The sequence below is a fragment of the Phocoena sinus genome, chromosome 10 (genome assembly GCF_008692025.1).
Source record: "Phocoena sinus isolate mPhoSin1 chromosome 10, mPhoSin1.pri, whole genome shotgun sequence".
Lineage (NCBI taxonomy): Eukaryota > Metazoa > Chordata > Mammalia > Artiodactyla > Phocoenidae > Phocoena > Phocoena sinus.
In genome coordinates, this window is record NC_045772.1 from 34,290,612 (window position 1) to 34,306,130 (window position 15,519).

The 15,519-nt window shown below is 35.5% G+C and overlaps 1 non-coding gene across 1 annotated transcript; it reads right to left on the bottom strand.

Moving 5' to 3' along the window:
- Window positions 1–403: 403 nt before the first annotated feature.
- Window positions 404–510, bottom strand: LOC116761462. Its single transcript, XR_004352028.1, has one exon. It is a non-coding gene; the product is annotated as a U6 spliceosomal RNA (small nuclear RNA).
- Between the last annotated feature and the right edge of the window lie 15,009 nt (window positions 511–15,519).

Sequence of the window (15,519 nt, forward strand, 5' to 3'; positions counted from 1 at the left end):
CTTGTCAGTCACATCATTTGCAAATATTTTCTCTCATTCCATTAAGTTGTCTTTTCATTTTGCTGATGGTTTTCTTTGTTCTGAAAAGGCTTTTAAGCTTGATTAAGTCCTGTTTATTTTTTCTTTTATTCCTTTTGCCTTGGGAGACTAATCTAAGAAAATATTGCTACAATTTATGTCCCAGAATGTTTTGCCTGTGTTCTCTTCTAGGAGTTTTATGGTGTCTTTTCTTATATTTAGGTCTTTAAACCATTTTGAGTTTATTTTTGTATATGGTATGAGGGAGTGTTCTAATTTCATTGATTAACATGTAGCTGTCTGGCTTTCCCAAAACCACTTGCTGAAGAGACTGTCTTTTCGTCATTGTATATCCTTGCCTCCTTTGTTGTAGATTTTTTTTTTTTTTAATACAGAACACTTCACAAATTTGCATGTCATCCTTATGCAGGGGCCATGCTAATCTTCCCTGTATCGTTCCTATTTTAGTATGTGTGCCACTGAAGCGAGCACTGTTGTAGATTAATTGACTGTACATGTGTGGGTTTATTTCTGGGCTCTCTATTCTGTTCCATTGATCTACATGTCTGTTTTTGTGCCAATACCATGCTGTTTGATTACTGTAGCTTTGTAGTATTGTCTGAAGTCTGGAAGGGTTATGCCTCCAGCTTTGTTCTTCTTCCTCAGATTTGCTGTGGCAATTCTGGGTCTTTTGTGGTTCCATATAAATTTATTTTAAAGTGATAAATAAAGCATGTTCTTTGACCTCAGAAAAATTCTAATCAAAATAAGTACAAAAATGAGTCAGAGGGTAAGGATGTGATTTTGCCACTCTTGTCAAGCAAGCTATTCAAATCATTACAAGTATGTGAACTGAATAGGCTGCAAAAAAAAAAAAAAAAGATGGTTCAATGATCTTTGAAGTTTAATCTGGCGCTATCGTTGGGGATTTATATCAATATTTCAGGTCAATACAAAAATTAGAAATGTTTTACACGTATCTGACTTCTAGATCTGTTCACAGGTTATGGGGATGGTATATGTATTCTGGACTGATGTATTTGAAATAAACTACTGTGTCACAAAGGAATGGGAAAGAGAATAAAGAGCTCTATGAATTGTAAACTGTATCTTACCTATTTTGTCTGCATAATGATAAAAAAGAGCCATATTCAGAAAAAATCCTATGTTTGCTTTCAAACAATTTTAAAAGATCAATTTAATGTGTAGGTAAAAGGTGTGGGGAGCGATAAGCATTACAGCTAATCACTTTGAGAAAAAGTCCAATGTACAGAGGAAATCAATACATTTCCATAGCAATGGACACTTTCCATTTAATTATACCCATGGTCCTAAATCACCTGATGGCAGGAAGTTTCTTCCTTTTTTATTGCTGTCATTACTACTTAAAAGGTTTTCCTGATACAAAGTCAGCACTCAATCAAGACCTGTTGAATGAACTAAATAAGAATAAGGTTACAGAGTCCCAGACTGTTTTTTTGTGTTTTTTAAGAAAAAGACTTGCAAATGAAAGATACCACTGACAAAGTATTTCTAACCTTCAGAATTTTGAATCCAGCCTAATGCAGTTTGTACCAATATCTCCCTAAATTGAGTATCAAAAGCCTTACAAGTGCATAGAGATTAGAATTTTAGTAAATGTTACTGTAAGAATATAAATCTTCTATATAAAACATTGTTATATTACCTTATTTTGCAAAAGAAAAAACTATATGTGAAACAATCAATCTGTTTGTTCAAATGTTTGTTTTAGGTTTGTTCAAATTTGTTCTAGGTTTTCTTTTTACTTAAGTTTTTTAATAAGTTAAAAATATTTTTTATTATAAACTGTAGAATTAAGTTAGTCCCTTTTGTAGGCCTGTAAACAGAAATGTAATTATTAAAAGTACACAGGTGGAAGATATAATGTATACTAAGATGTGTTTATGTCTAAAAACATTTTTGTAAAAACAAGCACTGCTATCCAGGTAAATATTAAATACTCTGTCTTAAAATGCATGATATTTAAAGATATAATTTGCCTTCTTTTTAAAAAATTAATACTATCTAATTTGGGAAAGCAGAGTGGGGGCTGTTTTCTTATCCCAAGGTAGACAGAATTTTGACAGGGGCAGGAAATGTGCTTTCACTCCCTATTGTGTAGAAATAATCCTCTTTTTAAGGAATCGTCTTGGCAGCAGTGTTCAGGTGGCTGTGTAGACTGATCTGTGCTTCCTTACCAAATCAGAACAAAAGAGAAGAAAACACATTTTAGCCATCATGCTGCAGATAACTGAAATGAAAAATTACAAGGCAAATTGTTTTTGGCAAAACAGTTTCCTCCCCAGAACTGAGTATCAAAATGTGGTTTCCATTTTTCCACTAACATGTCACAAGTTCCACTCTGGGTGACGTCTGAGATCCTGATTCAGGATGTGGACTAGGAGGGTCCAGGTCATGGTGACACTAACCAAGGTTGTTAGATTTATTAACATATTAGTCATCTTGCTAAAAAAGGTTTATATAAAATGGGTGTATAGCATTGTCTCAACTTCTGTTTCATTATTCTGATTTTAGTTCAATTATATAATCTAATTTGACTGAATCCAAGAAAATAAATTATAATTAAAGAGTAGTTATAATTTGCATTTAGGTAGATAAGGAAAAGAAAAAAATTAAAATAGATACCTGGAAGGTCAGTAGGAACTATGTTCTTGTAAAAATTCAACTTTCAATCTTGAATTTCAACAATCTTGAATTTAAATGGAGCTTTAAACGTAGCTGTATGGACAAAAGAAATAACTATATGGTAATTAAGGCTGTCCTCTAGTTTCTAGCACTTCTGCTCCATGCATCTCTTTGCATCAAAATTTATTCACATCCAAGCTTATTTATCTTTTAACTATTATTATATTTAAATAGATTAGTAAAAGAGACAGCTGGAGTCCAATGAGAGATTGCCTTAATCAGGAAACATTACACAAAAGCAACAACAAAAAAATTAAGGCTAACAGTCCTACATATCCAAGTTTATTTATCCTTAGACTATCAGTAGATTAAAATAGGTTAATAAAATAGACATCTGATGCCCAATGAGAGGTAACTTTAATCAGAAAACATTACAGGAAAGTAAATGGTAAAAGGAATAAGATGAACTGGTGCAAAAGTAAATTTATTATATCAAGATATTTTTTAAAGCATTGCTTGTTTACAACAGCAGTCAATGCCCATTAACAACATAATAATCTTCATTTTTGATGACTGCACCCTAATTCTGCTACTGAAATTATGAGTTTAAAAAATGATTAATATAAGTTTCCAGTAAATAGTTTTCATCGCAGTTTTTGTAGTGCCAAAGAACATTTCTTAGCTCAGTGTAAACATGTATATTATAGGAAAATGAATAAAGTTGACATCCTTTGGCGCATTACACAGTAAAAATTTGGGTGAGATAAACATTTTATGGTACAGATATAAAACTTGCTCTAAGGCCTTGGCATGGATTTAGAAAGGTATAGAATATTATAAGTCATTTTAAGGACTTCCTCTTTTACTGAGTAGAGCTATTATAAAGTTTTGAGCAGAGGAGATTCTGGTTAGATGTATGCTTTAACAGAATCATGCTAATTGCTGTGTTGAGACAAGCAGAGACACAAGCAATTCAGTAAGAACAGGGTGGCAAGCTTGTAGCTGTGAATGTCATGAGAAATGATCAGATTCTGTATTTATCTGTACTTTTAAAAATAAGAGTGAAGATTTCTTTACCAATCCTATATAGGGTGAGACAAAAAGAAAAAAGTCAAAGACCACAGCAATGTCTTGGGCTGAGCACTGGAACCGTGGGGTTGCCATCGACAAAGATAAGTAAGGCCATGGTGGGATGGATTTGGGGGGAAAGATGAAGAGTTCAGTTTTACACTCATGAAGGTGAGATGATTATTCAGCACTCAATGTATGCATTGCTTCCTAAAATCATGTAGCAGGTGTTCATTGTAGTTGCTGTTTACTGTTGTTGGTTTCTCTGGTTCTTTTGCTTTTCTGCCACATTATCTGTTTCTTCATTTGCCTGTTTTTTGGGGGTTTTTTTTATTGGAGTATAGTTGATTTACAATGTTGTGTTAGTTTCTGCTGTACAGCAAAGTGAATCAGTTATACATATACATATATCCACTCTTTTTTACCTAGTTGTTCTTTATCGTCTGCTGGGTTCAATACACAAATATGTAAAGAGGATCTAAGGTCTAGGAAGATTTTTTTTCCACTGGAGCAGATTTGCATTTGCTTATGCAGGTGGCTGGGGTCATCAGCAAACTAGAATGACCTTAATACTATCAGAGACTGAAATTAGAAATTGCACTTCTTCAATCCTTCAATCCTTGCAAGTACGTTTCACCCTTATTTGGGGGGTTTAGACCATAAGGATCTTAATCAGAAGCCTGCGTGATTTACCAATGCCCCTGGCAAGTCTTGAAACCAATCTGAATTTTTCTTTCTGTAAACCTTTCAAAAACTTTTCTCATCTGTTTCTTGGCCTCTCAGTCACCTCTTCCAGAATTGGCAAATCCCTGTAAAGGAAAAATGGTGCTAAATACCAAGTTCACACCTCTAGGTTTTATTTCTTTTACTTTGGAATTTGGCCCTATAATTTCCTTGATTGCAGCCCATTATGATATTATACACACACATGCACACATACCACACTTTCTTAATCCATCTCAGTACAAGGGTTGACCCAAGGTACCATTGCCCTTACTGGAAGCAAGACTCCTTGGCCATTATATATTTAAAGTAAGTTTAAATCCAGATTTTATACCTATTAAAGACGGTGGAAAGATCAAAGTTTAACAAGTGCATAAGCTGAGATGTTTCTTTTATTTAAAAATTTGTTTTCAATCCTATTCTCAGTGATAGGATATACCAAGGAATAGATAGCCAAGATGCCCACTCTCCTGGAACTTACATTCTAATACTAGAGGAGGACAGAAAAGACCAACATAACTGTCAGATATCACCAGTGCTATGACGGCTTTTAAGGAGGGTCCTGTAATACAGAGCAGGTAGCAGCTACTTTACATTGAATGGTCAGGGAAGAATTCTCTATGGAGAGGACACTTAAGGTAAGAATTTAAAGACAAGAACAAGTCATGTGGCAATATTCCTTGAAGTGCTGAGCAGAGTTGTATGTGCTTGAGAAATAAGAAGGGGCAAGTGCATCTGTACCGTGTTAATTAAAAGAGAGAATTGTAGAAGAAGTTGAGAGGTCAAGTAAGGGCAAAATCATATAGAGCCTTGCAGGTCAAGATAAGGAATGTAATAAATAACACATATGCCTGTCTAGGTTTATTTAAGACACCAAACTACCAACGAAATGATGAAGAGAAACAAAAAAGGTAAACTCTTGCCTGCTGGAAGCTCATCAAAAACAATGAGAAAGGGTTTTTAATATATCTTTCAACTCAAATATTTCTTTTTCCTCTCATAATGACTTCTAAACTGATCTGATACTGGGTTAAACCAGTGGCCTGATGTTGCATAGTCATTTTCTTTTTCTCTTGGAACCAAAATAAAATGAGAGGAAATTAAAAGGCATAAACCTAGAAGGAACAAACCACCATTCTCCAATCTCCAGTGTAATAACTGATCTAGGCAAGATCATCAATGCATGCTAAAAGTAAAAAGTTGCTGCAAAGAGAAAAATGCACTTCCTCATTGGCCATATCTGGCAGCCATCCTCCCATGGCAATCTATGATAAAGCAAGAAATGAATTTTCCAGATCCAGCAAATACTACCATGCTAATGTTGTCAATGATAGCTTTCTGTTCCATTAGGATCCCTAAGGATCATGAGATATTACACTCAAACATGCCTTATGCTCTCTTTTCTTGTGTGCCACTGTCCTTCAAAAAGTTTTTACTCGTTACAAATTAAACCAGGACATTTATCTCATCTTAAAGTGACATGTGTGCACATGTGTGTGAGTGTGTGTGAGTGCTGTGTGTTCACTTCTTCCCAAGCAGTCATACATACAGAACATCTCTCAAGTAATACCACTTTTGGAATATGTGGTTTTGGAAACAGAAAAGAAGAAAAAAAAAAAAGATATTTCAATGTCATAATGGCAGGTGGTGATTAAGGAAAAAAAATTAATATTAAATACAGGATTGTAATATGACAAGGTAATGAAATGACTAGGGCCAGGCCGCATGTCTAGCAAGATGGGTGGTGCAGGAGTCCAGCTATGAAACCTTGACCTGTCCAGGGCCCGGTTGAGATTTGATGCCATCTACTGGCAGTTTTCTGTTATAGCCTAAATATCAATGAAGATGATTCTGGGTCCTTGAGTGGAGGACCCTGCTATCTCCTGCTTAGTGTGAAGCCTAGAGTCCTGGAGGGCTCTCCTCCTCGCCCGCCCAGCTCTGAGCAGGCCCCACGTTTATGACGTAGGAAGGGTCTCTGTGCTCCTGATGCTACCCCAGCAGGTGCCTGCTGGTGTTTATTATTTGGTGCAAACCTCATGGCGGGGGCAGGCAGGTTTCTCAGTTCTCTCGCTCTAGTCCCAGTCTTAGGTAAGCCCTGTGCAGTTCATCTTGAGGGTGGGGTTTTCTCAGCTTTCCTTCCATCTCCTCTGGTGCGTAAGGATGGTGAGTCTTCGGCAAGAGTGAGTTTCCTGCCCCCCTCCCCCCAGCAGCGTGGCTTTGCGTCACTACAAAAGTACAAAATCTTGACCATTGAGCGTTCTTCCTCTGCCACTGTGGAAGGAAGACTTTGCTTCCTATGAGAGAAGAGTATGGATTTCATGCCTCTCCTCCAGCAGCTGCTTCTTCAGGACTCCTTTTCCTGATCCTACTCTTTCTCATATGCACCCAGCACGGACCTGTATTAAAAAGCTGGTGAGGAAGCTTAGGTGACCTTTGTGTCTTGGGTTTCTAGGGATTCTAAATTCTCTTGATGACCCACACAGAATCTTTGAAAATTTATTAAAATTTCAGTTGTTTCCTTTTTATACATATTTATGTCTACCACCTGTGCTCGCTCTTACACTGTACTGAAAGGCCAAATAGTTTGCATGTCCAAGGTCTTTTTGGAGGGGCTTGTCACCCTTTGGAATTCAGTTTACCTAGTTACCTTACGACCTTGGCTCTGTGATGAGCCCGGGAAAGTTATGATTTCTTAGATTATCCTCCTTTTTCTTTCAATGTTAGAGTAGGAGCAACATTCTCCTGAGATCTTCTACAGATTAGTAGATTTGGAAATTACACTAATCATACTGAACTCTAATTACATGTCTGTCAGTTTCACCTCTATAAGTTTCTTGTAAACAGTGCATTTTAAAATTCTCAATGCCTAGTGGTTTTTATTTATTGTATTGTTGTAATAAGCTGTTCACATGCCTGTCTCTCTGACTAGACACCTTTGAGTAGGTGACTGAGTCTTATATGTCCTTATAACTAATCCTTATAATAACATAAGGACTAATATCTATTGAGTGTTTGCTACGTAACAGACCCTGCTATAAATTCTTCATATACATTTTCTCATTTAATATCATTAGCAACCCTATAAAGTAGGTATTATAATTCTAGTCTTTTAGTTTAATAAGCAAACACAGACAGGACAGGCATAGGCTCTTGCTCTCAGAAGAGCCCTGCACTTGGTTTAAAGCTCTACTGTCTCCACCTTGAAATTCTTAATTTTATCTTGGAACATGAAGTCCGTGAGACAAGGAAGCATGTCGGTGAGCAGTGAAGATAGGCCTGGGGATACAAGGTGCAAATTAGTTGGGGATCATGGGCCCGACAGGCACACAGGCGTTGAGCAACTGGCCTTGTGGCCCAGCCCACAGCATCCAGACTTAGAGCAGTCTGTGGTACATGGGATCTAAAGAGGTGAGGCCCTTAAAACAGGTATTCCATGAAAGAAGAAACTCAAAACAGCAGAAATGCTGACCTGCTGGCCTTGAAGAAGCAACAAATACTTTCTGAGCCACCAATGGAGAGAATAGCATCTAGAAGCTGAGGGCCTCAGTTCTAAAAGTACAAGGAATTGAATTTTGCCAGTAACTTGAATGAACTTAGAAGAGGACCCCAAGCTTCAGATGAGAAGGCATGCTGGCCAAAATCTTCATTGCAGCCTTGCAATCATCTGAGAAGTACTGACCCCTGACACATGTAAACCACAGGATAATAAATATGTGTTATTGTAAGCACTATTTGAGGTAATTTGTTATGTAGCAATAAAAAACTAATACTACAGTCATGAAACATGCTAAAACATAATAACAGTGAGGTCATTATAAAAACATTAGCGCCCACAGCTTTTATACAGAACTTAAAATCTTAATGTTTAAATATTTATTTTCAGTTACTTATGATGTTTACACAAATACAAACACACACCTATATGCATATATTCGTATACTTGAAAAGCCCTAAAGTGAAAAATTCATTGCATTCAAATAACAGCTGTTAAGTCACAAAATCCAACATAGCTTGGCTCCAGGTCAGGCCTATCCCAGAACTTCTAAGCATCACAACTCATAGGCACTTGCCCATTTTAAAACCATGGGTGTATCAGCATACTCCCTGTTCTATCTTAGGTCACGTGCATGAAGTCAGGATGAGATGTAGCACCACAATTCTGTGTAAATAGCAGGTGAGCTGTTGATAGAAGATTTTTGAACTCTGGCCAGATGAAAACTATAAAAACCAGGAATAATTTTATGCAGTTTGCATCAATAGAGAATAATTTATCAGGGAAGAAAGGCCATAATTAATTGCAGAAATTAAAAAAAAATCATAAACAGGAGGGATCAGAGATTTAAATCTGTCATTTTGGGTTCCTCATCTGCTCTGAACTGAGACAGAGGGGTCTGGCAGTCACTGACTCAACAGAGAAGCCAGTGCACTGGGGAGCCACAGTTTTCTCCAGATAGAATGGGTCCAGCCAGGAGTCCTATGAAAATATGATACTCCTACCTTTATGACGTTGCAGGTATACTAATGGTGCTGCTACCACATGGGGACTTCATGAAGCATAAATACCACAGAAATACCTGTATATAATCACAAGGTATAACTGGAGAAAGGGTAATTTGGTTATATGGATGTCAAGCACAGAAGAAATAAAATTTATTTTAAAAGATTCAATAACAGTGATGCTAACAATAGCTAACATTTATTAAACATGTAGTCTGTACTAGGCACTGAACTTAGTTCATCTCAATTAGTTCTTACTGTAGCCCTATAAAATAGAGACTTATGGTATCTCCATTTTGCAGACGAGGATCTAAGAAAAGAGAGGTTAAATAAGTTGCCAAAATAAATCACAGAACTAGGATTTGACCCCCCAAAGACACTCTCTGGTCTTTTGAGATCTTACTTACTTTTCAAGAATGTATCTGAATATGATCAGTGATATCCAAGACAAGTAGGACAGCACCTAGCATAACCAATCGCATTTGCCTGACTTTCAAACACATGTAGTTAATTGACTTTTTTAAAAGATAAACTTTTAATTCTGTAATAATTTTAGATTTATAGAAAAGTTGCAAATATAGTACCTGGAATTCACCTATGCTCTTTACCCATTTTCCCTAATATTAACATCTTGCTTTCTCTTGGTACATTTGTCAAAACTAGGAAATTATCATTGGAACATCATTATTAACTAAATTACAGGCTGTGTCAGATTTTTAAAAACACTTTATTTTTTAGAGAAGTTTTAGATTCACAGCTTGAACAGAAAGTATAGAGGCTTCCCATATACCCCTGCACCTAAACAGGCAGCAGCCTCCCGACTATCAAGTGGTATATTTGTTACAACTGATGAACCTACATTGACACATCAGTATCATTCAAAGTCCACAGTTTACACTGGGGTCCACTCAGGGTATACATTCTATGGGTTTTGCAAATGGATGATGGCGTGTATCCACCATACAGAGTATCATACAGAGTTTCGCTGTCCTAAAAATCCTTTGTGCTCTACCTCCCCCCTCATCTCTCCCTCGCAACCACAGATCCTTCCACTCTTTCCATAGTTTTGCCTTTTCCAGAATGTTATATAGTTGGAATCATACAGTGTAGAGTCTTTATAAATTGGCTTCTTTAGCTTAGTAATAGGTATTTACGGTTTCTCTGTGTTTTTTCATGACTTCATAGCTCATTTCTTTTTACCACTAAGTAATATTCCATTATCTGGATGTACCACAGTTTTATTCATTCACCTACTGAAGGACATTTTGGTTGCTTCCAAGTTTTGGCAATTATGAATAAAGCTGCTATGAACATCCATGTGCAGGTTTTTGTGTGGACACATCTTTTCATATGCTTATTTGCCATCTGTATATCTTCTTTGGTGAAGTGTCTGTTCAGGTCTCTTGCCCTTTTTTTACCTGGATTATTTGTTCTCTTATTGTTGCGTTTTAAGAGTTCTTTGTATAGTTTGGATAACAGTCCTTTATCAGATATGTCTTTTGTAAATATTTTCTTCCTGTCTGTGGCTTGTCTTCTCGTTCTGTTGACAGTGTCTTTCATAGAGCAAAAATTTTTCATTTTAATTCAGTCTGGCTGGCTTATTAATTCTTTCTTTTATATGTCATGCCTTTGGTGTTGTATCTAAAGAGTCATTACCAAATCCAAGGTCATCTAGATTTTTTCCTGTTATCTTCTAAAAGTTTTACAGTTTTTCAGTTCACATTTAGGTCTATGATCCACTTTGACTTAATTCTTCTGAAGGCTGTAAGGTTTGTGTCTAAGTTCATGACTTTTGCATGTGGATGTCCAGTTGTTCCATCATCATTTGGTGAAAAGACAATCTTTTCTCCAGTGTATTGCCTTTGCTCCTTTATTAATTGACTATATCTACATGGGTCTATTTCTGGGCTCTCTATTAAAGAGGAAGGTGTACATATAAATATATATGTGTGTGTGTGTGTGTGTGTGTGTGTGTGTGTGTGTGTGTGTGTGTGTGTATAATCCCTAATATATATACCATTGGGGATTCTTCTGTAAGGAAGATTTGTCCCTATCCCCATTCATTCATTTAATCAATATTTCATTTATATAAATGTATATTCATATCTATTTTTTTGTACTTTGAATTATAATCTAATACTGCTTGGCTTATTTTGTTGCTAAAACTAACCCAGTTTTGGTCATTGAGAGCATTTTTAAATTGGCTCCTGTTGTTACTTTTATATACCCCATCTTTTTTTTTTTTTTTTTTTAAGCTTATCTTCACTCTCTGGCAATACATGCATGATATGCCTTAGTGCTAGAATCAGCCATTTCGTCAAGAAGCCCCGGTTTCGTTCACTGTAAAATGGTACCTATTGTCCTTTGAACACTGATACTTTATTTTTCAGAGGCCATTCAAACGCAACAACTTCAAAGCCAATTTTACTCCCAAACCCTGCCCCTGTAACACTGTTATTAAATTCTGTTCCTTCCTATTCTATCACAGTAAATGATATACAGATCTTTCTGTTACCCAAATAAAAAAATTTTTTTTTCAGAGGAAAAAATACAGTAGTGATCTTACGGCCAGCCAGCAGAAAACAAGTTCCTGAGGACATGGGCTTGGGGCATAAGATTTCTGTATATGTGAGAATGTGTGAATGTGAGAGTGTGTGTATGTGTGTGTATAAAAGCTATCACAAAAATGAGAGGTTATTAGGAGTAGATTAAAGGGTTGGCCAACCCACCAGGCTTAAGATAGTTTATGTTAATAAATAACTGATGAACCTAGCATTTTATCATCAAGGTATCCATACAGAGCAACTAAAGGCCAGTATAAAATTGAGCATCTAAATATATATACATTATGCATCAAGTCACTCTTTGGGAAATAGAACTATGAACATATGTATCCTTTTCACAAATTACAATACAGTTTAGAAGGTAAGAAAAACATACTTAAACTGACAGCAAATAACACAGTATGCAATGAAATTAGGTGCAAACCTGATGACTCTAAAAGCTCTAAGAAGTGAGTGAAAAGATATTTCTAAGCTATTGCTCAAAAATTTTTATTGTGATCTTGCAACTTAGGTGTGTCTGGAAGATGTATATGGTTGGGGGGAAAGAGAAGATGTTTTATATGAAAACAAAAACATTTAAACGTTTAAACACGGCAGGTTTAGAAAATCATGAAATTTATCTGAAACAGGCTTATTAAAGCTTGCTGAGACCAAAGTAACACCAACATTTGTACACGTATAAATTTCAAGGTACTTTAAAGACACTGCACACTTGCTTTGGATTCTAGCCTCAAACTCTCCTAATTAGTAACTCTAAATGATCAGTTAATCATTTAATATAGCTAAGAGTGACATTTTACATCTGCAAAACGGCAGTAAATTTTTTCCTGCTAGTCTTGCAAGGTAACCTGTGAGAGTTATATAAGACTACATATAAAACTGTACTGTATGCCATAATTATAACTTGAGTATATACTACTAAGGTAAGCCATTACTTATTAATTCTAACTTGTTTTTTTATATATACATATTCAATCTTTTAAATAGGGAAATCAATATAAGGTACAAAGGTACAATTAAAAAGTAACAGAACATTTTATGAAAGTGCAAGTGAGGTAGTACTCAGTGTTCCTGGGTTCATATTCCTTGCTCCCGGGAGGGTGTGAATCTCTAATTCTAAACTGCTTTCACTGCAGCCTACAAAAGTGCTCTTGCAAGTGGATTTTAGTAATAAAGATTAAATCATGTTCAGATAAAAACTTTTTGGTTGCTCCAAAACCACCATGGAAAAATTGGGGGCACAGGTGAAAACATGTTTGAAATTAATATTCCTTTAATAAGTAATTCAACACAATTATGTCCTATATCCACTGCTGTGGATTTAAGGAACTGTATTTTAGTTCCTTGAAATGCAGAGATTTTCATTTGAGAATTGATATCAGAGATATCAGCTTTAATTTAATTTCAGTCTGCTAAAAATTATGACTATATCATTCCAACTGCTCTTTCTCTTTCATCTCAAAAAACAATTTATCCAGAATTTGAATGTGTCTTACTGGTAAATAGTTTTTGCAGAGAGTTTTTATATTAATGAACTAAATTATCTCTCCTGTTAGCTAATTACTCTTATCTTAGTGAAACTTTACTGCCATTTACTCCGAGTATTCTAAACTGCTCAGCAAGACTGCATAATTTTCCTGTTTGATCCAGAGCAGAATAATCAATCTGTGTGATACAAAAATAGTCTATTCCATCATATGTGACTTACATTTCCTCTGAAATGAACTCTGAGACAACTGTTTCTTGGAAGAAGTGCTTTTGAAAATTACTTTCTCCAACTTCCAATCATTTCTTTTTCCTTTGCACAGTAATTCTTTCAAACATTCATCTCTCTTACCTTTTGTTGTCCCCTAGTTTCTTGTACATATATCATCTAACCTTACCTACCTGAAGGTTAATTTTTACACAGAAAGAAAAGAATTCTCAAAAGTAATTGTATTAAGTCAAATGCACATGTCAAATTTTATATGGCATAATTCCCAGTATCTTAACTGAGCCTGATAGAATTGGTATATCTTATATTCACTAATTCCATTCTATTTACTTACAAAATATGATATGTAAATATTCCATAGGTCCTTGACATCTAATTGGGTAATGATGCTAATAAATAAATGAGGCAAAACAATTTAAGTAAAAAAAAAAGTAAATACATTATAGGTATTATCATGATTTAGGACATTTTATATTAAGTAACGGTTCTCAGCCAGGAACAATTTCATCACCCCAGGGACATTTGTCAATGTCTGGAGACATTTTTGATCGTCACAACTTAAGTGGTACTACCGGCATCTAGTCCAGAGAAGCTGCAACATTCTGCACTGCACTGGAGAATCCTCCACCAAAAAGAATTACCTGGTCTAAAATATTAACAGTAATGTCAAAATTGAGAAACCCTGATGGAGAGGGAACTTATGATTCCCCAAATTTGTCAAATTGCTATTTTTCTCTTGATGGAGAGGGACTCCCACATTTGATTTTTAGTTCCAACAGCTCCTTTATACATTAGTCCAAATTGAGGTGTGCAGTTTTCCACTCAGTCACATCATCCAATCTGTGAAGCATATGTAACAAGAAAGCTGCCTAATACCTAATGGCATGGATCACTCTAAAAGTGTCTGCACAGAACAGAGGATGGGGAACATTTATGTGCATCATATCTCTAATAAATGATGGCTGTTACTGCTTTATAAATCACATTAGTGGACAGAAAGGGGAGATGAGAATATTCTGTACAATTTACACATTAATGTATTACTTAGCATGCAACACATTCTGTTTCCACTGCAGTGACTAAAAGAAAAAGAGAGAGAGCGAGAGGGATGATTATTTTCCTCTTACTATATGTAAATAAACTTTCCTGCTCTGTGGGAAAATCTTGGTGTAAGCTGATCTGCCATAGAGAGCATAATTGTTAAAGATACTACATCATTATGTCATATACTTACTACACTTTGTTAACTACTGACTTTGAATTAGACGTGCTCACAAATGGTAAAAATAACTATTTTCCATAATGATTTGGGTTGATAGTCTATTAGGTATATTAGCGAATTTGGGAAAATTCATGGACAATGTATGAAAGCACCCACAGCACATTAAGATTTCATCGAATCTAAATTGATAACCTTTTGGTAGATTTACAGGGATTACATTTATAATTATTCTACACTTTGTTCCACTTACTAGAATTGTTTAAAAGACTTGATAAATTGCATCACTATGGGCAAAACTATTAGAAAAAACTGTTTTCTTGAAGTAAGAAGATCTTGCCTGACTTTTCTCCCCTGAATTATTTCCTTTAATGTGGAAGGAAACCATTTCTCATATTATGCTTGTTTGAATCAACATAGTGATTAAGAGTGTTACTTTTGGAAGCTAACAAATCTGATGCTTAAATCACATCTTTGCCACTTATTTTTAACTTCAATAATTTTGGCAAGTTACATTATATAATCTTTAGTTTCTCACTAATAATATAGCAACAACAACAACAGTAATAGTAATAATAATAACACCCTATTGGGTTTGTGAAGATTAAAGAGCACGTCTATTATGCTTGATACATATTATGTGTTTGATAAATTTAATTATAATGAATTTCCAAAAGTCTGTGTCATGCAGCAAATTTTGTCCAGATTTCTTTTCTGGTATAGCCAATGAACTTTCTTATTATCTTTACCTGTAAGTCTAAAAGCAAACTAGACTCAGTATGTCAAATCAAACTCTTTCCCCTCCAAAACCTGCTTTTCTTCCTCCTGTGTTCCCTATGTAGTGAAGATGTCAACAGAATTTGTTCCAATCAGAAACCCTGGAGTCATCCTAGCCTCTACTTTCACAGTTACTTTCCATATCCAGTGAACCACCAGGGACTTTCTAATCTACTTATTTAATAGCACTAGAGGTGGGTCCATTTCTCTCTATTTCAACTGTAACTCCTTTATTTTAGGTCATCATCATCTCTCTAAAGGAAAGCGATAGC